Genomic DNA, 22,022 nt, shown 5'->3' on the forward strand with positions numbered 1-22,022 from the left:
TATGGAAATGAAGTTTCAAGGAAATTGTGTCAGCCTACAAGAATTAAAAGTATTCATATTGGTTTTTTTTAAGTCGTACTTTTCTACGAAGTTGTGTACAGTATTTCCATCATAATTGCATGTGTGTGCCTGTTACATAACAAAGCGTATTAAGGCTTTCTTTAAGGAAATGGCAATCCACTCCAGTGTTCTTGCCTGGAGAATCCCAGAGACAGGGGAGCCTGGTGGGCTGCCGTCTCTGGGGTCGCACAGAGTCGGACACGACGGCAGTGACTTCGCAGCTAAGGTCAAGTACAATTGACCCTGGAACAACATGGAGCTTAGGATTGCCTATCTTCCCCATGTGTAACTTTCAGTTGCTTCTAGTTGGCCGAGGCTCCGTATCTAAGATTCAGTCAACCTTAGATTGTGCAGTTCTATAGTATTTACTCTTGAAAAGAATGTGTGCAGATTCCATGTATTAACTGAACCTGTCCAGTTCAAACCCGTATCGTTCAAGGATCAACTGTATTATTTGACATTTTTTTCACATGTAGTAAAATTTTATCATTGGAAGTTTTTATAAACTTAATAAGCCTGATCTATAACTAATTTTATTTCTGATAATCCTTGAGGCTTAAAAGAAAAAAAAAGCTTTAAGTTTTATTTCGGAAACAACAAAGCAAAATAGTCATGGGAATGTGAGCCACATAATATTTGACAGCTGAAAGTTTCAATTTCTTATCCTATAATTGGTGCCTTTGATAACTTTTGGGTTTATTAGCGGTATTTCAAAGAAGTTTTTTTTTTTTTTTAAGAGCTTTGATATCATGACACTTAGTTGTATTGCTATCACCAGCAGGGTTAATTTTTTAATGAAAATACTGTTTAGTTCTTTCCATTCTGTGATATTGTATATGTGGTCTGTTTTAATTGGAATGTTTAATACTAATAGAGGAGGAGATTTCTTTTTTTAATTAAAAATTTAAAAGGTTCCCAAAGAATAAGTATTCTTAATTGTGCCTCTGAAAATTTACGCAGAAAATTGCCTTTCAAGATTCCGCGTTCACACCAGTAGAGGCCGCTGTGCACCCATGAAAGGAGACCTAGGGCTCCGTTCTGGTGATGAGCTGGTCGTCTTAGAACTAGGATTTATCAGTTGGTATTTCTGGGAACCTAAGCACATTCCTCCTTTCCCTTTAAAGTCACTTGCCTGTTATCTACGAGATGGTCCCTCGTCTTCCCCATAAAGGGAGCATATCCTCATGGTGTTAGCGGAGTCCTGACACACCTTCCTATCAGGTGCTTAGGTACAGCGTCCACTAAAGCACTGGAAAGTATGATTTCACAAAATCATGAAACCTCTGAGTTTAAAGGAACTTTAGTATTCATCAGATGCAGCATCTATTTTAACATTGAATTTGCAAGTTGAAGATAGTCTCAAAAAACAGTTATTTTCGGCTACAGTCATCTGCTAGTTAGTAGTATGGAATTTTACTTATTAAAACTGCTTGTACCTTTACACCATTATGATGTTCTTATTACATAGTGTTTCATTCCCTGTAAATAATATAAACAGACTATTTCATAGGGGAATATTATTCTTAATGTTACCTCCACAGGTGTGTCTGCTCATTGTAACAGAGGAGAATTAAAGATTTTAAAACAACAACAACAACAACAAAAAAAAAACCAGTTATCAGACAGAGAACACCTTTAACCTGTATACTGATCCAAGTCACTGTGAAGGTGGTCATAGCAGGTGGTACGGAGTCTTGTGAAAGGAGCAAGTGGGTGGGAATCAAGGATCACTTTGTAGACCTGTGTGACGAGGCCTCAGTTTATAGGATGTGAGAATACTGCTCTAGATGCTTTTACAGGTTCCTTTAGTGCTAACATTCTAGTCGTTTGTGGTCAGTGTCTATTGCAGAGCATCCTGGAGGGTGATCACCTTTCCTGACTTTGCCACTTGCCAGTTCTTAGGTTATCGTGTAGTTACCTTCGCCGCCCCTCAGCTTCCTCATCTGTAAAGTGGGCTTCTTTTGACAGCACTTGTAGTATGTAGTTATTAGGTTAATCAGTGTAAAGTACTTGGAATAGTAAGGACCTCGAGCATAGTAAATGCTAAAGCGCTCAGTTTTTCTTCCGAGAACCCATGCTATAATATGATAACTGAATTCTTGGACCTTACTCTGTTCTTAACTGCTCCCTGAGAATCAAAATAAGAATTTATTCTGTTTTCTCTAATTGAAAGTGACAGTCACTCCGTCATGTCCAACCCTTTGGGACCCCATGTACTAAACAGCCCATGGAATTCTCCAGGCAAGAATACTGGAGTGAGTAGCCTTTCCCTTCTCCAGGGGATCTTCCCAACCCAGGTTGACCCGCATTGTAGGCAGATCCTTTACCAGCTGAGCCACAAGGGAAACCCAAGTATACAGGAGTGGGTAGCCTGTCCCTTCTCCAGGGGATCTTCCCAACCCAGGTCAACCCGCATTGTAGGCAGATTCTTTACCAGCTGAGCCACAAGGGAGACCCAAGTATACAGGAGTGGGTAGCCTATCCCTTCTCCAGTGGATCTTCCTGACCCAGGGTCAGGGTCGAAGCAGGGTCTCCTGCATTGTAGGTGGATTCTTTACCAACTGAGCTTTAACCCTCAATTAATGGCATCTATATCAAGGAACTAGCCATCTATATAATTTTTAATGATTTAAGCTTTCTCCTTTTTTTTTTTTCCTTTGAAGTTGTTCTCATTAATTCAATGATTTTCCTTCTTTTGATCCAGTATTTTGCTCTGGAATTTTTCTTGTGGTGTATGTAGTCACATTTCAGTTGCTGTTTTAATGATTCAGAGCTTCACTTTTTAAATATTTAAATGTCCTTATTTCCTGAAAATCATAAGACACAAGTTTGCTTTAAACAGAATTTCTCTGTAACATTCAAATGTTTACAGAATGTTTTTGTCAAAATCCATTATGTTGTTTATGAAGCATTTATATTCAGTCAGTTTATTAAAAATTGTAGAACTGTGATCTGACCATTCATCTGTCAGATAAATCTCTCTATTAACTTTCCAGTTCTTATATAATAAAAATATATACCCACATATCAGTTCTGAGTGAGGAAACCAGTGCCTGGCACATAAATAAATAGATTTTTACAGGTATAGATTTTTTATCTTGAAAGGTGAGACCAGTAAATCTGGCACTACTGTAGGGGAGGAGCGGAAGGAATTCCCTCGGGTGGATAGAAGGTCATAACTAGACTTTCTCCATTGACCCAAGAACCATCTATGTTTCTGAGCTTCCCGGGTGGCTTAATGGTAAAGAATTCTCCTGTCAGTACAGGAGACGCAGGAGACACGGATTCAGTCCCTAAATCGGAAAGATCCCCTGGAGAAAGAAATGGCAACCCACTCCAGTATGCCTGCCTCGAGAATTCCATGGACGGAGAAGCTAGAGGGCTACAGTCCACAGGGTTGCAACGACTTGGACACCACTGAATACGCACACACACACAAATCAGCCGCTGGAGAAGGAGGCAGCCTTCTCTCCTTACGTTTCTCCCAGTGATATTGGCATCTGTTATGTGTGATGAACCCAGCATGTTGAATTAATTTAATGGTAGGAGACAGAGGGAACTTTTACCTGAAGATAATATGCTCTATTTTGTTCAGTGAGTTACAAGCCTTTTCTTTTTTTAAGTAAAAATAATCATTCTTTTTTTTTTTTAACATTTTCATGCATGAGTTTACTCCATAAGACTATTATAGATAAAATTTCAGTTTCCTAATTTCTGTTAGTATTCCAGAATGACATGGTGTCAAGGTTTGTTTTGTCAACTGTTCTTTGGTGGAAACTCAAGAAATAGCCAAGAATACTATTTAGGTCACTTTTCATTATTATTATTTTTTTCCTCACCATACTCTTTTCCTTCTATCCAGACCTTCTAGTCATGTAAAAGTTCAGCTCAGGAATTTTAAATTAGGGCATCAAGACGATGCACAGGTGAAGAACATAATTCTGGAGCCAACTTCTCCTTTTCCTCAGGTTATGTGACACTGAGCAGATTACTCAGTTGCTCCCCTTCCTCATCTGTGTCAGGGTTAATGACAGCACTTCACAGGGCGCGTGGCTTTTAGGGTGGGACTGGCACCTGGTGCCTCCGTGCAGCTCTTATTTTCATTGTTGTCCAGATCCTAGAGAAAAGGATTTTTTTCTTTTTCTTTTTTTGAGAAAAACATTTTAAGACTGCAGACATTAGGAGTACCAAGCCCTCTTCGCTCATATTCATTCTTAAGAGAAAGTTTCCTGTAAAATATATGGAAATGAAATGGGGCAGGGGTATGTTTAAGTCTCCCTTGCTTTGTCACAGGGTTTTGCTTTCAGACCATATATTTTTACAAGACGTGTGTGTGATAACGTGCTGGATATGAGATAAGGCCAGTAAAAGCTCTAGCCTCTGCCATTTTGTCTTATTTATTCAAAAGTGGATAGCATGATTGTTCATAAAGATGTAGGAAAGAAGGGAGGTTAAAAGGCAGTCATTCAAGAAATAACTCAGCACCCAGAGCTCAGTGGGCCTAGCGGTAAGAATACTCCTTGAGAGTATTACTCGAAGTTCATGCACTTATTTTTACTCTGCCTGCAAAGGCAGAGGTGGAGACCCGTGTCTGCAGAGGGAAGGGAGGGTGCTGTGTGCAGAGGGAAGCCACATGGCCTTCAGAGAACTGGCTCTAGGGAGACAGGTGATGGGGAAGGAAATGATGAGCCAGAGCGTCCCCTGCACCCGCAGGGAACCTGGAGTCTGAAGCTGACTGCAGGTGACACGCCGCTCGGCTGCAGTGAAAGGTTCCGACAGGCTCCGTGGGAACCTGGCTTTCCTTTAGTGCAGTGGAGCTTGTCTTGCAGGCTGTGACAATGCAGCGTGTGGAGGGACAAATTCCGTTTGAGATTCTTAAACGGACCTTGGGACCTAGCAATTTCACGGGTCATAGATCAGAGAAAATTAGAGACCATCTAGTCTGTGAATGAGCATTTGGGTATGTGAAATTGAAGAGAACAGGAGGGAGTTGGGAAAGCATGTTTAACCTGCTTTGTGTCCTAATGCAAAAGTCTTCAAATACTCTCGACTGAGGGAAGGTCTGTAGAATCTGATGATGTGCCAAGGATTGGGGTGGGCTTGGGATGACAGCCGTGTCTCTGCCGTGGTTTCTCATCCACAAAGGAGAGTGCAGGTACCAGGTGTTTAGAATGAGCATCCAATGACATCCCAGTCAGAATTCCTTGGAAGCTTGGGGAAACTTAGAAAAACTTTCGTATATGAACGATGCTGTTTGTTGCCCTGCTAGAAACCATCTTCTCAAGTCTCTGGGAGTTGAAGATAAAGGCTCCCCTTAGCTGAATTAAGAGAAAAGAGGCAGTAGAAATAGAGTTGCCAGGTTTTGCAAATAAAAATACAGGAAGCTCTATTGAAATTTGAATTTCAGGTAAACAGTGAATGATTTTTTTTTTAGTATAGGTGCGGTATGTCTAAAATTCAAACTTAACTGGGCATCCTGTGTTTTTTGTTGCATCCCTAATTAATTAGGTATGTAGAATCACAGCAGAGCCAAGAGCCTGACTGCAAGCTTGATGTCCTGGTATGTGTGGGGATTTCACTGGTAGTCTTGGTCTCCTTGGATTTTTCAAGATTCCTAGAAATAATGTCTTACTTCCTTTCTTCTTCCTCCTTCCTCCTCGTCCCCAGATGGGGAGTGTTGGGATGAGTGCCCTAATCGCATTATTAAGCCATGTGTGCTTGTGAGTGTTACAATAGAACGTGCTGTGTGCTAAGTCACTTCAGTTGTGTCCACCTGTTTGTGACCCCATGGACTGTAGCCCTCCAGGTTCCTCTGTCCATGAGATTCCCCAGGCAAGAATACTGGAGTGGGTTGCCCTGCCCTCCTCCAGGGCATCTTCCTGACCCAGGGATCGAACCCGCATCTCTTATGTCTCCTGTGTTGGCAGGCAGGTTATTTATCACTAATAGGAATGATTTTCCTATAGTGAAAACCTGCTATTCTAGACCTTTTACATAAACGATTTATTCTGTGAGAATATTATTTCACTTTGCAGACCAAACAAGCAATTCAGCCCAAGTTACGCAGCTAATTTGGGCAGAAGTTGGGTTCTAAACCCAGCGGCGTGTGACGATAAATCCTGCGTCCTTCACATCCTCTCTGTGTCCTTTGGGTCAGAATGATTCATAGCCAGATCTGGGCTAGAAAATCGCCAAGAGCTCTTTCTGGTTTCCTCCGCTGTCTGTCGTGTGAGTTCCTCTTCAGAACCGCGTCCTGTGTGCTCAGAGTCCACGCTCTGTCATCTGTATTTCCACGTTTAGACTTGGTTCACTCCGTCCGCCTAAAATAGCATTTTATCTTGCTAATTAAAAGAGCACACTTTGATCCCCGCAGGGAATGTTTGGGTCTGTCCTCACATGTGTAGAGACCAGCGTGAGATAAATGAATTCATAGCAGGTATCGTATGTGAAAACCTGGAGAGAGGCATACAGGGGCCTGCAGTGTCCCGGGGGTCTGTGGTCAGCATTTTATCCATTTTTTCGCTCTACACAGCTGCTAAATGAGTTCCATCCAGTTAAAGAATGGAAATCCACTGTTGAAAAATATTTTATCAGTCAAATTCCGTTTTAAGTTATTTTTTTTTTCTTTCAGCTCTCACACACAGCCCCCCTTCTCCGTCTGATTTCACTTCTGCCATGTTCTGGGCGACAGAGATTTTAGAAGCACGACAGTTGGTCGACTATGAAATGTAGTCTATTTGTATCCATTATCATTGATTTAAGTGTGACAAACTAATGTTCTATTCATTTACGTGATCAGTACCTGCCCAGTGAGTTGCTCTAATCTAGCAAAGTTTCCATTTTTCTAGTGAATAAAGATTACGTTTTGACCTAAGTGAATGTACAGGAGATTTTAGTTACAGGAATAAAACTCACTTGCAGCCTGACCAGCTTCCACCTTGTGGGCCCACTTTTCCCTGAATAGCTTGAATCTTACGTGTGTGCTGTGTCCTGTAAAGACTTGTCTTTGTCATTGTTCGCAATTTTTAACCCACTTTTGACTGCTGAGTGTGACGTTTGGGGAATTGCTTTCATAATTGCTTTTGGGTTTTTTATAAGCCTGTTAACCACATCTTTTATATATTTTAAGTTGAAGGTATTTGCATTCAAATTTTTTAAAATAAGAAATGGAGTGAATAAACATTGATAAAAAGGATCCAGTTTTGTTAACTATATTTCAGTAACACTTTAGGCTAAGGGACATGGAAAGTACTCAAATTCACTGAATTCATACAGTACTCCAGTAGAAACTCAAAATATAACCATCAATAGCTATAAATTAGAATTCGTTTTAGTTTTGAAATCTAGTTAAAACATTTAAGTTAGGATATATGTTCGATATCACTTTTGCAGAACCCTTTTTTTGAAAACGGAGAGAAGGAAAGAGTGGCTTGATTACTTTGCCAGGCAAAGGGGAAACACACAATAGGCTAGCAGAACCTATTTATATGTGGATTCTTAAGTAGAATTATGTGAAGTAACGATCATTCATGTGACAGAAATGATAAGGAGAGAGATTTTGCAAAATATTGACAGTGGAACAAGGTAGGAATCCCACCACACGAGTATGTTGGTAATTGTTGGTCACAGTGTTTGTCACAGTCAGAGGTGTTTGCCCGTAATCACTTTGCTGGGTCATGTCTGTCTACTGATTATTTATTAGATAATTTCCACTGATTACTGTGTTATCAATCTGGGAAATTATGGAGCCAGCTTTTTTGAGTTTGGTGTTATTGATACCCTTGAGCTGATTTTATTTAATCATATGATACTACTGGTATGCAGCTTTTTATCTCTGGTACTTAGCAAAATGCCAGGCCATGCCTAGCACTCGGTAAATATTTGTTGAGTTGAAATTAAGTTGCCTGGCTGGGGTGTTCATGTTTATTATTTTTAACAGGGAAATAGAAAATATCCTTTATTTGTTTCACTTTACATCTTCCCCTTATTGTTAAGGAATATCGAAACGGAAAATTTGAGGTTCTAAAATGTTTTAGTGAACAACCAAGACAGGTAACATTTATTTTTCTCAAAAAGCATTTAAATATACTCACCTCTTCGTATGTGTTGTTGCTTAGTTGCTAAGTCAAGTCCAATTCTTCTGCGACCCCATGGATTGTAGGGGTCCCCACTAGGCTTCTATGTCTATGGGATTTTCTGGGCAAGAATACTAGAGTGGGTTGCCATTTCCTCCTCCAGGGGATCTTCCAGACCCAGGAATCGAACCCAAGTCTCCTGCATTGACAGGTGGATTCTTTACCACTGAGCCACCAGGGAAGCCCAATGAACATATATATACACTGCTATGTTTAAATGGATAACCAACAAGGACCTACCGTATAGTGCACGGAACTCTGCCCAATGTTCTGTGGCAGCCTGGATGGGAGGGGAGTTTGGGGGAATGGGTACATGCATATGTATGGCTGAGTCCTCCACTGTTCACCTGAAACTATCACAATCCTGTCAACTGGCTATACTCCAATACAAAACAAAAAGTTTAAGTTAAAAAAGTGCACAGGAGTTAGTCAAAACGGAGTAAGCAACTGTGGCGTCTCTCCCCCACTGTCACAAGTAAACCCTACGGACTAATATAAAAAACCCTATGGACAACTAGCTACATGAGAACTCTGAAAAAGGGAACACCAGACCAACTGGAGTTAACCTGAATAGTGACCAGTTGGAGAAGGCAATGGCACTCCACTCCAGTACTCTTGCCTGGAAAATCCCATGGATGGAGGAGCCTGGTGGGCTGCAGTCCATGGGGTCGCAGAGTGGGACACGACTGAGTGACTTCACCTTCACTTTTCACTTTCATGCATTGGAGAAGGAAATGGCAACCCACTCCAGTGTTCTTGCCTGGAGAATCCCAGGGGCGGGGGAGCCTGGTGGGTTGCCGTCTACAGGGTCGCGCAGAGTCGGACACGACTGAAGTGACTTAGCAGCAGCAGCAGCAGCAGTGAACAGTTCCAGCGGGGCAGGGAGCTGCGTGTGGATGTTACAGTAAATTTCACAGTGTTTAGTGTTCCTCTGTTGTCTCTGGACTTTGATCCTCTGGAGGAGAAAATGGCAGATGGATTCTTACCACTGAGCCAGTAGGGGAGCCCCTCTTCATATATATATATACACGTTTGTTTTCATCAGTATCTTTTGCATTGTTTACCCATTTTTTTTTCTGGTTTCCCAAAACACATACGTTAAATTGCTCTAGGTAGTTTTATATAGTATAATGATAAATATTATGCTCAGAAGGCAAAACTTCTGTCATTAAAAGTTTGCTCTTGTATATAAACTATATCTCAGATTTTAAAAACTTGCTCTTTAAAGCAAGAATCATAGAATAGCATTAGCTTCATATTTGAACATTCCTTCAAGTGGAATTTTTGGACCCTGTAACGGTTAACATCTCTATTCTGTCACTGGGCCCCTAAGTCACACCCTGTGACCAGTGACATAACAGTAAAACTTTATGACTAGCAATTGGCTTCGTTCATCCAAATATTAGCTAAAAGTCATCTCACAGACTTGCCCACTGTATTCCACTTGTTTCACTGTATGTTTTAAATAGGAGAAATCCCATTTTTAAAAAATGTAAATAAATGAGTAAAAAAATAAGTAAAAATTTGAGGCATAACGAGTTTTTGCTAGAATTTTTTTTTCTCCTAAGAGTTATGCCTGTAAAACAAAAGTGAAAGTGAAGTCGCTCAGTCGTGTCCGACTCTTTGTGACCCCATAGACTGTAGTCTACCAGGCTCCTCCATCCATGGAATTTTCCAGGCAAGAATACTGGAGTGGGTTGCCATTTCCTTCTCCAAGAGATCTTCCCAACCCAGGGATTGAACCCCGGTCTCTAGTATTGTAAAACAAAGTAACTGACTAAAAGAATAGGCCCACTGAGTATAAACAGAAAAGCATTTTAGAAAATGTGTTTCTGCTCAGAAGTTTTACGTAGTAGCTAACTATGTTGAGTCCAGTTCTCCTGACTTGGCTGTTAATCTTCCTAATAATTTAACTTCAATGAGGGGATTGTAGAGGGAAGTTTTGGGCTGAAAGGTTTTGGCATAGGTATCTTACCTGATTACTGAGAAAAGTATAAGGTTCTGTGGGGAAAATGTTGTAACTGAATTCTCTAAAAAATATTCTATACTTGCAGTCAAATGCATTCTTCTTATGCCGTCTTGTAGCAGTTGCCTTAGAATCTGCCAGTCTTCCCATCTTGTAACAGTTTTGCTCTGATGGAATCCTTGTCACGTTTTACTTTGCGTCAAAATTGCTCTAGCCCAAGATCCATAGTTGGGATTCGTTTGGCCAAGCAGAGATTCTCTGCCCCCTTACTTAGTGTGACTGTATGCCTGGTTTGCCCCAGAGAACCTCAGTTCGTGCCTGCTGTCCCAGTGTATTACTGATGCTACTTTTCACTTTTCCTTGGACAATAAATTCTAAATTCATCATGCTTCTAACTGTGATCTTGAGTGAATACAATGCATTCATCACAAGTCACACAGCAGCACGTGAATTCTGAAAGATTTACAAAGGGGAGTGGGACTTGTCAGAATCTGGCCCTTTAATCTTCCATGTCTGAAATGGAAGGAATAGCCACTTTGAGATGTGTTTGAGGAGGATTGATGCTAGATGTCTGAGGCCCCAGACTGGCTTCTAATCTTGAGTTAAATGTTGCTGTCGCCAAATGGTTGAGTCCCTGCTGTGTGCCCAGTGCCACGGGGAGTCTTGGGAATATGACAGAGACCTGGCTTATCCTCAAGGAACTGCCAGGAATTGCCCTCTTAGGTCCTGTCCAGCTCATGTAAACAGGTCACTACAGAACTCCACTTTCCTTTTGTAAACCACAGACGTAGGCTGTACGTGTGTAGTCTGCAGACTTTGTGATATTCCAGCCTCGTGGCCTCAGCATGCTCTTTTATTGGCTCAGACATGCAGTGTGGAGCTTCTGTGTGAAGAAACCGCTGTAGGAACTCGGGATCCCTGGGTCAGTTCTGCACCTGCAGCGCCTGAACTTGGGGTACTAATATAGCAGTTCCTTCAGAGAGACGGTCAGAACGTCCCTGGTGAGAAACCCTGAGAATGAAACCAACTGATGATTTTACTTCCAGAACCATTTAAATCGAGTTCAGTTCAGTTCAGTTGCTCAGTCAGGTCCGACTCTTTGTGACCCCATGAACTGCAGCACTCCAGGCCTCTGTGTCCAACTTCCGGAGTCCACCCAAACCCATGTCCATCAAGTCGATGATGCCATCCAACCATCTCATCCTCTGTCGTCCCCTTCTCCTCCTGCCCTCAATCTTTCCCAGCATCAGGGTCTTTTCCAGTGAGTCAGCTGTTTGCATCAGGTGGCCAAGGTATTGGAGTTTCAGCCTCAACATCAGTCCTTCCAATGAACACCCAGGATTGATCTCCTTTTGGATGGACTAGTTGAATTTCCTTGCAGTCCAAGGGACCCTCAAGAGTCTTCTCCAACACCGCAGTTCAAAAGCATCAATTCTTCGGCGCTCAGCTTTCTTTATAGTCCAACTCTCACATCCATACATGACCACCGGAAAAACCATAGCCTTGACTAGACGGACCTTTGTTGGCAAAGTAATGTCTCTGCTTTTTAATATGCTGTCTAGCTTGGTCATAACTTTCCTTCCAAGGATTAAGCGTCTTTTAATTTCATGGCTGCAGTCGCCATCTACAGTGATTTTAGAGCCCAGAAAAATAAAGTCAGCCACTGTTTCCACTGTTTCCCCATCTATCTGCCATGAAGTGATGGGACCAGATGCCATGATCTTCATTTTCTGAATGTTGAGCTTTAAGCCAACTTTTTCACTCTCCTCTTTCACTTTCATCAAGAGGCTTTTGAGTTCCTCTTCACTTTCTGACGTAAGGGTGGTGTCATCTGCATATCTGAGGTTATTGATATTTCTCCCAGCAATCTTGATTCCAGCTTATGCTTCTTCCAGCCCAGCATTTCTCATGATGTTCTCTGCATATAAGTTAAATAAGCAGGGTGACAATATACAGCCTTGACAGACTCCTTTTCCTATTTGGAACCAGTCCATGTCCAGTTCCAACTGTTGCTTCCTGACCTGCATACAGGTTTCTCAAGAGGCAGGTCAGGTGGTCTGGTATTCCCATCTCTTTCAGATTTTTCCACAGTTTGTTGTGATCCACACAATCAAAAGGCTTTGGCATAGTCAATAAAGCAGAAATAGATGTTTTTCTGGAACTCTCTCTTTTTGATGATCCATCAGATGTTGGCAATTTGATCTCTGGTTCCTCTGCCTTTTCTTAAATCGAGTACTTCTAAAAAAATCCTGAATAAGTCTCTTATGCAGTACCTTCCACTGTTCCTAAACCCAACCACTGAAAACCAGGAAGTGAGGCATAGGGGCTCCTGAGTGGCCCAGGCTCTTGTGACGAGGTCTGTTTTGGAGGATTACATAGACCTCAAAGGGCTAGGCTGGCACGTGTGGTTTGGGCAGGCAGTCAAGGTGGGTGTGGTCAGCCAAGTCTTCGTTTAGGGGGCATCAGGCCTCCTACAAGTTGGGTGTGTGTTTGTAGGCAGATTGAAGGGAAGGGCCGGCAGGTCTAGACCAGCTGTGGTCTGCTTGAGTGCAGACAGCTTGCCTATGAAGCCCTTGTGTGGCGTCAGGGAGTAAATTCAGGTTCATATCTCATTCACGGCTATAAGAATCTCCATCCTCTGGATCTCTGGTCCACAGTGATTACAGCGGTGAGGCTGACAGGTGTCCTGGTAGATGAGGAAATTCCGCCCTAGTCCAGCAATGAGACCAGCCTCTGGTGTAGAGCTGACAGCAGCAGGCAGTGGCAGCTGGTAGCTCTACATCGTGAGATAAGGCAGAAAACACTGAGTGAAGAGCAAAAACCAGCCAAAGGTCATGCCCTGTATCCAAATATGCCACTGCAGACTGAGTCGAATTTATGTTCCATGTGCAATTATAGTTCTGGAAAAATACCTTGTGTGAAATATCTCATTTCTCAACACTGTAGATAACAGATTTAGTGTTTATTGTAGGCAAGTCATCTGTTTTCCCTCTAAGTTCTTATGTCTGAACACAACCATAAATTCACATTTAATCTGAAGTCTGGGGTTCGGGGGTATTGTTTTTGGTTGTTATTTCAGTTTTTTCTGGTTGATTTTCAAGGGACCAGCTCTTGTTTTTTTTTTGTTTTTGTTTTTTTTTTTGTTTTTAGCCATATGAGGGGTGCAGCTATGGCCTTGAATTTTTCTTGCGTATTGCTGCTGCTAAGTCGCTTCAGTCATGTCCGACTCTGTGTGACCCCAGAGACGGCAGCCCACCAGGCTCCTCCGTCCATGGGATTTTCCAGGCACGAGTACTGGAGTGGGTTGCCATTGCCTTCTCCATAGAACACTGAGGATCATTCTTTTTCCTCTCATCCCCAAATGGCTTTCTGAATGTACGCTGCTTTGTCGTTTTCATTTAAAAACACATTGAAGTTCTTCCAGTGTAATGAAGAAAGTTTTCATTGTTGAATAAAAACAGTAGCAAGCCTGCTTTTACTTGAAACTAAGTGCAAAGGTTGCCCTGTGTAAAACTTGCAGGATATGTCATTTTAAAAGCAAGGCAGATTTTGAGTATTGATCTGATTTGAAGCCAGTATCTCGCATAAGCAGCGCTGAGACAACGGGGAAGACTCGTGGCTTCTCCAAGCCCAGTTCCCATGTGTGGAACAGTTGTGCTGGTGATGGTGCCTTCCTCGGGGAGCCCTTTGGGAATTGTAGGACATAATATATGCCAAGTCTTAGCGCAGTGCCTGGCATGTTCTTGAGTGCTCATGACTTAGTCTTGTATTTAGATGTTTCTTTCGAAGGCTCCTATAAGCTTTGTTGTGGTTCGGTTGCTAAGCCCGTGACTGACTCTTGGACCGCCCTGTCGACTGCAGCACGCCAGGCTTCTCTGTCCTCCAGTATCTCCCAGAGTTTGCTCAAATTCAAATATAGACTTTAAAAATCCCTTTAAATAGCAGGCAGTGTGTGCCTGCAGGAATCCACTGCTGTTGCCAAGTCACGAGCTGACTCTGACTTGAGGAAGGACAGGAAGTAGAGCATCACTGTGATGCCTTTGGACGTGGGGATCTGGGCCACAGGGAAAGCCGTGAGATATTCGGGAGAGTTCAGTGGATGACAGGGAAAATGTACATTTGATTACCTGCTCAAGGAAGAGCTTGGTTTTTCCTCTGAAGGATGAAAAACACTGAAGCAAACTTGAGTTTTCCCTAGAAAAATAACTTCTGACCTTCAGCAATTCTGTCTGGACGCAATCGTTACCCACCCCCAACCCGCCTCCCGCTTCCGCCATACACACACTTAGGTCTTACATAGCTCTCTAACAGTTATTTGGGTGGATATTTCATTTTTCATTTTATGGCAGCCTTAGAGTGTGTATGCGTACGTTGTACGTATTTCTGTCTGAGGCGCCAACAGAAGGCATTTTGTATTTATTGGATTTGATGGTTCTTCAAGAATCTAAATGGGAAATGGGTGTGGGTTGCATGCTGACTTGTTTCCAAAGTCCACATAGCTCTGGTCCCCCGAGCAGGCTCTTAGGGATCAGCACCGCCCACCCTTAGTGGGGAGAGCCCTGGGCAGAAAGCAGTTTATTAAAGACACGTTTTTGGAAAGCCCTGAACATTCCTTATATTCCCCAAGGAAATTCTATTCAGAATGGCCACTCTTCATTACACTTAGTTGAAAATATTCATCGCCTATCATCATAAGTGCTCAATTAGGTTGAATATTTATGTGCATTAAAACTTAGCCTTGACTCTATTTATCCGGTGTAAAGGGAGCACTGAGTAAACATCCCTCGCTTCCACTCGACTGTGGAAAGGAAACACTGGTAGCACTGCGCACGTTAGTGTTTGGGGGTGGGAAAGTCTGTCTCTTCTGCTCGCGTGGTGTTGCACTTCCCTTGTGGAGTGCAAACACGGGGCCGGGTGGAGCAGGGAGCAAGGTCCCCCTGGAGGTAGGAACCCAGGGCAGGTGATGTGGGTGGAGCCGGGAGAGTATCGGGGAGGACTGCCGCTGGAAGGCGGTCCCCCTCACAGGAAAGGCGGGAACCGTGGGGTGAGGACCGACCGGAAGTGGATACAGGTGTCCATCAGGAGGTTATTGGGAGCCTGCGCGACAGTAAGCCTTGAGGGCAGGGCTGGAAGAGTCAGTGGAATACAGGCTATGGATGTGTTCAGCGTCAGCCAAGAGACTTAGATGTGGCAGTGTCGGCTTTCTGTTCTAGCCGGAAGGAGCCATTCCGCGAAAGGTTGGTGGTGAACTGACAGAATTGTCATTACTCCGCCTGCTTGTCAAGTGGTAGTACTTTTTAGCCGTATGCCTCTAGTTTGGGGAAAGGAGTTAGTGTATAATTCTAATTAGTAGTTTCCTGCCGGGCAGAGGTGGGAAGGTGGTCCGGTAACGGGGATAGAGGGGAAAGGCATCCGAAGGTCAGGGTTTGAATCCTGGCTCTGACAACCTGCCTTACGCTGGATCCACACCCGAGACTGTTCTCCACGAGCCCGCCTTCACACCTGCCTCATGCTGCATCCGCACCGGAGACTGTTCTCCTCCACGGGGCCGCCTTCACACCTGCCTTGGAAAAGCATGAGGCTCACAGGAGGCCTTGTGCTGGAGACCGCCGGCCTCCTCTCTGCTGGTGTTCCATCAGTGATGTCGCCTGTGGTGAGACCATCATCACCCAGGTTCTTCCATGTGGCCAGCATGTCAGCATTAACCCTGTGCTTTGTCTGATTGGTGTCACAAGGACAGAGCGAGTGTCTGTGGCCGTAGAGCCTAGGGAGGCTTCCATCATGGCCAGCTGAAGTGGGCAGAGAGCATCCTCAGTGTTAAGGACTTTGTCCGACACCATTCACTCAGCACATAGACACTGAGTAGCCACCTCACACTGCAGCGTTTCAGCAGACACGTGTGCTCCTGTAATGGTAAAAAGGCACATCCGAACTTGGAGTTCAGAAACAGTGAAGGAGACCTCACATCTGTTCTGTGTTGCTGTGGGTGGTGTTAGAGAGCAGCTTCACCTGCAGCAAAACTGACCAAAATGGTTAACGGTTTTTAGCTGCCTATGTATATCTGGGCTCCTACAGTACCAGTGTCACGCTGAGAGCTGCAGGCATGTGACTGTCCCGAAGACCACCTGGCCAGTGACCTACCAAATCTGCCCTCCCCACCTCTCCCTGAAGCCACAGTGCTGTCCACGGTGGCCTGGATCAGCATGTAAGAGATACTGTTCACTTCCTGCTTTTTCTTTCCAAGAGGCTAATAACACACACCGTGCTTCCCATTTCCTCCGTCTTTCACTGCTGGTACTTGTGCTGATTGTAGTCGTAGGCTCTTGTGTATACACACATTATCTTTATCTGCCTCTCTGTGTTCTCTTTCCCATCCAAGGAAAGCAAAGAACATCCTGCTCAGACTTCTAGGCATTCCCCCAAATAATTATTGAGACCTCATGCATGGCAATATACTGGCTTCAAAGTTGATACGAGGTTGAGTAAGACCTTAGTCCCATATCCGCAAAATGGATAGCCCCATAGAGCTGATGATTTCTAACCCAGAAGCTCTAGGGCAAGGTAGAAAGCCAGTGCCAGGGTGTGAGACTTTTTTCCCTCATATTTTCAGTTTTCAAATAAAAAAACAAAACGGCATTAGTATAAACTTTCAGATGTTCTATGTTATTGTAGGAAAAGGAAAAGTTGTTAACTATAAAGAATGAGTATGTGTTAGTCATCAGTTTGGCTTTAGGCTTTGTTTACTTATTTATTCGCCCAACAGATAACTGGGCAGCCAGGCCCTGTCGTCCTTTTAGAAGCTCTGAATGTAGTAGTGACAGGAGGCAGGAAAGGACAGAAACCAAATATGTACCCTGTGCGTCTCATGTGACTTCACGGGATCCGGGTCTGATGGCTAAGAGGGGTTTATCTGAAAGGGGTCGTGAGGACCGTTCACCTCAGGAGTTTTGACGAGGGTAGGGGCTGCGATTTTACAGACAGATGGGTGGCTGGGGACAAGGAACCAGCCTCTGAAAACCATGTGAGCCGCTTTAGGAGGGTGAATGTTTGTAAAGTCTGATTCCAAGTTTGCCACGGGCAGAACACAAGGGAAATTGCATAATTCTGAAAAAGGGAATGATGTAAATATAATGTGATGTGGTTTTAAGTGTTTTTATGACTTTATCCAGTAGGTTAGGAAAGATTAAAGGCAGGTTTACCTATTATAGAGTCTCAGTTAAGCTTTTTTAGAAATGCAGATGAAACATTTTACAAGACATTCTGCTTATTAACCTTTTAGATATGAAAGATTTATAAAAGGCAAAAACTACAGTGATGCTTCGTATAACCAAATCCCAGAAAAATCTTGGCTCTGGTTCTAAAAATCTTGAAATAAAAATGTTTTCTGGAACATTAATTGGAAGACAGCTTGCTATCACCAAATTGTTAGTCTGCGGTAGAAACTCAAAACCGCGAACAGATGCCCCCCACAGATTTTTAAAATATGGAATTATTTCAGCCAGCTGCCAAACCATTGATCTATATAGCTTTCTTAAGCTATGAAATATGCGTCTAAATCTCCATAACTGTTCAACTGAGAAAAAGGCTTCCTCTTTATACTGTAAACATCTGATTCCCAAACGGCCTCGCCTTCACTAGAATTAAGCTGTTGAAATTAACTCAGAAGTTTATCTAAAAATAACTTAGATTAAATTCAAGTTTTAAAAACTAGAACTTAGGTTCTAGTCCTTGACTCTGTCAGTAACTGTGTATGTCCCCTTGTATAGATTTCTCAGCACATCTACAAAATTTCCAGATTCCTCTAAGTCCTTGTTTCTGGTTTGTGTACTTGTGATCAGTATAATGCGCCTATAATCAATATATGTTGTGGACTGCTGCTGCTGCTAAGCCGCTTCAGTCATGTCCGACTCTGTGTGACCCCAGAGACAGCAGCCCACCTGGCTCCCCCATCCCTGGGATTCTCCAGGCAAGAACCCTGGAGTGGGTTCCCATGTCCTTCTCCAATGCATCAAAGTGAAAAGTGAAAGGGAAGTCGCTCAGTTGTGTCTGACTCTTAGCGACTCCATGGACTGCAGCCTACCAGGCTCCTGTGTCCATGGGATTTTCCAGGCAAGAGTACTGGAGTGGGGTAACTCCCACGAATTTGCAATAGTTAGTTAATGAAGTTACTAGGGCGTGGGAGCTCAGGTCCACTCTCTACCCATCTGGGTTAGTCCTCCTTGCTCCCATGTAGACATTGAAAAGGGTGGGGGAAGTAAACAGAAGGCTTTTGCAAGTTAGACTCCACTTCTCGACACACTTGCCAGTGAGCTCAGAGTGGGAGCTCCAAGGAAGCCAGCAACAGAGCCTCACTGGACCAGGGGTGGTGGAGAGCGAAGCCCTGGCCTCTGCAGCAGGAGAATGTGGTTCAGGCTGAGATATGTGATCACCCTGGGCGGAGTCTTCCTGCCCCACACAAATCTCACCGCGTCTGAAGTTTTAAATTCAGTTCTGGTTTCCACGCATTGAGGGACACATTTTGAATGTGTCCCTTGCAGAATGACCCAGATTCGAGGGGCAGGGTTTATGTCAGATGAGAGTTAATGGGCTTGTCCTGGAGAACATTTCGTTGGTTGTATGGCCACTGGCTTATGCGAAGCACAGTTTGAGGGTTGACTACCCCTTGGCACAAACCTGGGTTTCCTGCCCTTGGAGATGTCCAAGAAGAAGCAGAAACGTCAGGAGATAGGCCCAGCCACTGGGGAGGCTGCTGGACACAGGCCACTTTCAGAGACTTTACACAATTTGGGGGTCCAAGTGGATGTCCGTCTGATGACATGTAAGACCCTCATAGGCTTGAGAGTCTGTGCTTCTGGTTCTTTCATACTTTGCTATAGTTGTGTGTGCCCATTTCGAATTGTTGCTGTCAAACCTGTGCTGTTTGAGATTGTCTCCTCCTTGTTAGGAGTATGGCTCAAAGCTGAAAAGTCTGGGTTGTCTTGTATGAAAAGGACATCAGTTTCAACCTGGTGCATTTCACGAGACCTCTTGTTATCCTTCAGGGCAGTGGAACTCGACTGAAAGTCAGAGGGAGGCGCAGTGACCCTGCAGGGCCTCATTATCTGTGCTTCTCAGCGCCAGAGAGCGGAGCAGTGCTTACAGCGTAAAGGGAGCTGCGGTTCTCCCTTGATTCTTAAGCAAGTTGTTAAGAAGAGATGTGTTCATATATTTTGAATTTTTTTTTAAATGATTTATTGTAAATGTAAAAGGAAGACCTTCCTTAGAACTTTGGGTGCAAGCCAGAAGCCCAGTGTCATTAACTCTGATGGCCAGGTTCCTAGTTCTGGACTCTGCTATGTGTCCCTGTCATTTTGAACAGGGGAGGGATTCCAAAGCCATGGGAGCCTTGTCTCCAGCGTGTTCCCAGGTGGAGACACCAACCCGCCAGTTGCTCCGATGCAGAGTGTTGGTCCCCTTAGCGACCTTCTTCCTGGTTACACATTCTTCCCCACCCAAAATGGTTTTCCTGGTCGCAGATGCATTTTTAAAATTTTTATTTTCAGTACATTAAATTTATTCATAAAAACATTCTAAAACTGTACAAGTTTTCCTTTTTAACAAAGTGTAATAAAACATAAAAACCCAAAGTGTAAGAAGACGTAAACCAGCAGGGCATAAAACTATCACCTTGCTAGTTTTACACACTGATAACAGATGTACTTTCTTAACGCAGTCTGTCATCAAGGTTAACTGTTGACTTCCCCCAAATACTCTGTAGATGCTCAGTTCAGTTCAGTTGCTCAGTCGTGTCCGACTCTTTGCGACTCCATGAATCGCAGCACGCCAGGCCTCCCTGTCCATCACCAACTCCCGGAGTTCCTTAAACAGGGGAGGCGCTGTCTCCATAACGTGGGGTGCTGGGTTCAGATGCTGTAGATTTGCCCCAAAGGCTCTTGCTTTTCTGCACCAAGTGGCTGCAGAGTGCTTTGCTCTGGGAATGTCAGGTGATCATGTCTCTGTCTTCCTCCCCTGCTGCTGCCACACACCCTCTCTCTCACTTTTCCACACTCCACATCCTCTCTAAAACACACATTCCTCTCTGTCCTGATTTAGAGATGGCCAGAGGAGCATCCTGTATGAAACAATGCCCATCCCTAGGCCCTGCGACGCTCTTTCTTCTTATCCCGCTTGCTTTAACAGCACACGTCTGTTCACTTGTCCCTTCAGTTCTTCTTGGGGACTTCCCTGGTGGTCCAGTGGCTAAAACTCCCCGCTCCCAGTGCAGGGGGCCTAGGTCCGATCCCTGGTCTGGGAACTGGATCCTACATGCTGCAACTAAAGATCCAGAGTGCAGCAGATAAGATCTGGTGCAGCCAAATAAATATAAGTGTTTCTTTTTTTTTTTTTTTATCACCCTCTGGATATGCAAGCTCCCTGAAGAGAGAGGCTGTGCTTTATTCACCGCCTCATCTCCAGTTCCTAGAGCATCCAAGGCACGTGGGACGCTCGCAGTAATTCTCTGAGGGAGACAAAGGAGAGAACTTTTAAGGGGATTATTCTCACCATCCTGACAGACATGCAGCGATAGGGAGCCCACCTTGCTGTGGGCCTGAAACAACCTGTTATGTCAGCTCAGTGTCTCTGAGGTCCCCACCCTCACTTCAGTCCCTGGTAGGATGCTAGATAAGACACAGGATGCCCAGTGAAACTGAATTTGGGGTATATACGAGATTTTAGTATAAATACATCCTGTGAAATATTGCGGATGTACATATACTGAACACTACTGCTTGTGTATTTTCATTTGCCCCATTTAACAACCCTACCCCCTCATTCCCTGATATGTATTGATTTGCCATAAGTCAGGCTGTTTCCGTATTCTTTACAGTTTTCCTAAAAGGAATCGTCTCTAGTGTCAGCTTGCCCCTGGTGATGGAGCACCGATGACGGAGCTGTGATTCATTCAGAACCCTTCTTTGACTGAAATATGCATGAAGAGTGATACTCATGTATGCAACCCACTCCCACCAACTTCTCTCCGCCCCCCACTCTAAAAATCTTACTGAATATAAATGATAAGGACTGTTAGTAGGCATAACTTTGAGTCCTTTCTGATTTATTGTTTAAAACAAGTAACTTGCAGATTTGGACTTAATTATTGTAACTCCAGCTAAGAAATGACATAGATACCTCTCTTAGTTGACTACAGATTTACTGTGAGGTTAACGATGAGTGGGCTAGAATTTCATGTTAAAAAAGAAGATTGAGGAGTTTATTTTCTTTGAAAGGAAAAAAAAAAATCTTGGACTCAAAGAGGACCTTTCTGAAGAGTGAGAGATGGCTCAGTAAAAGCCCTTCTAAGTGCTAGGATGGATGTCCTTGATACTGAGTTGACAGCTTACTTTTTACATGTAACAAGACAAAATAGGACTCCGTCAAACCCCACTGGCAGGGCCATTGAAGTAGCTGAATGAAAAGCTTTTTGAAAACACAGAGGGCCACATAAATGAGAAACAGTAATATCTTTTCTCAGTTTATAGTTTCCATCAAATGTTCACTTGTTACTTAGCTGTAAAATTTGCCTGAGTAATTTAAGAAACAGCAGAGATTTATCAGCGGCCTGAGGCACAGTTGAAATAAACCAAAAACAAAGAATATGCCTTAGTGCCCATTGGGATAGTTTTTAAATTTAATTTAAAGTAGTTTTTCAGAATGTAATCGAGTATTGATGTGAATTTAAAAAAAAAAATAAGAAAAACCTCTAATATACTACCACAAACTATCAAAATGTCGCTCAGCTTCATTTCTTCTTCTAAAGAGATAAGTGGACAGACATATTTATTTGGGTCCTTTAAGTATCTATCATTAGCACTGTTTTTGTA

At 43.4% G+C, this 22,022-nt stretch overlaps 1 protein-coding gene across 13 annotated transcripts in view; it reads left to right on the plus strand.

Annotated features, from left to right (window-relative positions):
- Positions 1–22,022, plus strand: part of SCAF8 (SR-related CTD associated factor 8) — a 218,490-nt gene that overhangs the window by 116,941 nt on the left and 79,527 nt on the right. Inside the window, exon 21 of one of the 13 annotated variants that reach the window (XM_060419858.1) lies at positions 1–21,565. This exon is cut by the window's left edge and continues 21,841 nt beyond it. The exons of the other annotated variants lie outside the window; for them this stretch is intronic. The gene's annotated coding sequence lies outside the window, so the exon portion shown is untranslated. Of the gene's footprint in view, positions 21,566–22,022 lie in introns of those variants that run through there. 13 annotated transcript variants of the gene reach the window in all.

The sequence above is a fragment of the Ovis aries genome, chromosome 8 (assembly GCF_016772045.2).
Source record: "Ovis aries strain OAR_USU_Benz2616 breed Rambouillet chromosome 8, ARS-UI_Ramb_v3.0, whole genome shotgun sequence".
Classification (NCBI taxonomy): Eukaryota; Metazoa; Chordata; class Mammalia; order Artiodactyla; family Bovidae; genus Ovis; species Ovis aries.